Source organism: Papaver somniferum, chromosome 5 (genome assembly GCF_003573695.1).
Source record: "Papaver somniferum cultivar HN1 chromosome 5, ASM357369v1, whole genome shotgun sequence".
Lineage (NCBI taxonomy): Eukaryota > Viridiplantae > Streptophyta > Magnoliopsida > Ranunculales > Papaveraceae > Papaver > Papaver somniferum.
The window spans coordinates 110,370,221-110,372,313 of NC_039362.1; the positions used below are offsets into that span (position 1 = coordinate 110,370,221).

At 34.6% G+C, this 2,093-nt stretch overlaps 1 long non-coding RNA gene across 1 annotated transcript; it reads right to left on the bottom strand.

The window, feature by feature from the left end:
* Positions 1 to 279: 279 nt before the first annotated feature.
* On the bottom strand, positions 280 to 1,818 carry LOC113282407. The gene is made up of 2 exons (XR_003326899.1): positions 1,575 to 1,818; positions 280 to 1,366 (listed from the first exon to the last, which is right to left on the bottom strand). It is a non-coding gene; the product is annotated as an uncharacterized LOC113282407 (long non-coding RNA).
* Positions 1,819 to 2,093: the final 275 nt, after the last annotated feature.

Below are 2,093 nucleotides of genomic sequence, written 5' to 3' on the forward strand. Positions count from 1 at the left end.
CATATTTAAGAAAGTGCACCATTTTTTTCAAAATTTATTAAATGTCACATTGTTGATATTTTCCATCCTACTTTTTTTAAAAGCATCGCCTCAGCGTACCCGTTCGGTGTTAAGAAGAGGGGAATTTAAATAAGTGCCACACTTTCAACTTCATATTTAAGAAAGCGCCACATTTTTTTTCAGAATTTATTAGATGCCACATTGTTGATATTTTCCATCCTATTTTTTTTTTAAAAGCAGTTAATTGCTGCTAGTGCAGACGTGTCATTAAATCGCCCATATAAAAAGACATTTAAGCCCTTGAATCAGTTAACTGGGAACGAATTAACCAGTGATCGAGCAGAGAGTTAACTCGTGACTCGATACGAGATAAAACAAACTGAAATCATTACTATGAAATCCCACAGTCAACATTGATAAGGAATGAGAAATAAACGATACATGGTGGCACCATTAGCAACTCCACTATCATCTCAGTTGCAGCTCATTATAACACTACACCCTTTCCTTTCCTGCACCAGCACCAACCCATCCAAGCAATTGCTTTACCTCTAGTTGTTGCTCATCTACTTGCAAATTCAACTGCAACTCACTTCCCTTGGCAGCAACCACTAGTCATCTTCCATGACTCACCATTAGTACCTGCCTCATTCTTTCTGTTCTTAACCTGAACTGCACACAATCACCATTGTAACTGCATCTTCTCCAAGCTCTAATTCTACTCAATGCTAGCAGCAACATTCAGATTTGTTTGTCTTTCTCTGCAACCATCACCTGCAGCTTATCTCAACACATCATCTCTCTACATTAACATAGCCTCACCATAAAGAACTTAACCACAACACCATGTCTTCTGAATTCATAACCACCAACACCTAGCTGCTCTAGAATTGATCATAGCAGCAACACTTACTTGTACTTAATCTCAGCACCAAGCTCTCCACATACAACAGCTACACCTTCTCAGTTACAACTCAAATTCACCATTTAATCAACAGCCTAACCTGTAAACAGACCCATCTTAATTTCTTCATTAGTCTTCAAGAGAAACCCAAAAATTTAGTAACATTACCATTTGCTTTCACAAATCATCCAACATCTCCATTTCTCATCAATTCAGCCACCGTAATTACTTGAATACCAGACTCAGTGATTCCTTGTAAACCCCATCTTATTTCTGAACTTTAAACCCTTCTGAATCTCGACCTCAAAAATAACAGATCCTTTCCTTGATTGATTTCTGGTCTTGAAACTCCACTAAACCCTAACTCTATTGAAAATAGCAGCAACAGAAGCATCTCTTCCTTTGATTCTCTTCACCGATTCATCCATCTTCCCTGATCAAACACACCCTAATTTTCTTCTTCTGCTTCAATTGAATCAATTGAAAATGATAAGTCATCAATTCATATAAAATTACAAATACACAATTCATAAATTAGCAAAAGAAGTTGATATATACTAAAATCTCCAAATTCTTCAAAAACCCTAATTTAGAGAAATCCACAAATTGACAATTCCAAAATAACCGACTGAAATTCAAACAAACATCAATAAGATGAATTACCACTAACCCATAATGTGAAATTGAGAGGATTTACAAACAATAGTTTCAAATTTCTGTTGCTGCTGATGATCATCTTAATATGTAGTGAACCATTATTCTTCTTCCTCCTACGTCTCTTTCTCTTCAGTCAATCCTTTAATTAAATCATCCACGAAATCTATAGTTCCACGTATATAAGAAGAGTGTGTATATATACAGAAGAACATAGGAGCAACGAGTTGTGATATTATACAAAAGAACCAGAAAGAGAGAAGGTTAGACATGAACGAGATCGGGATTATTTTTCTTATAAGATATAAGGAAATTGAGAAGGTTAGTTAGGTAATCATGCTATATTTTTTTTTTACTTTTTCAATGAAAATTGACTGATCAAGTAGGCCATAACAGAATTTTTAACGTGTGTGGCATTTTATTAAACTGGAGAATGAAAGTTTGACATTTTTTTTAAATTTCCTTAAGAAAACTATTAGAAAATTTCTCAAAAGCTTATTATATTTCGCTTTTTAGCTTGAACCTAAACTATTTT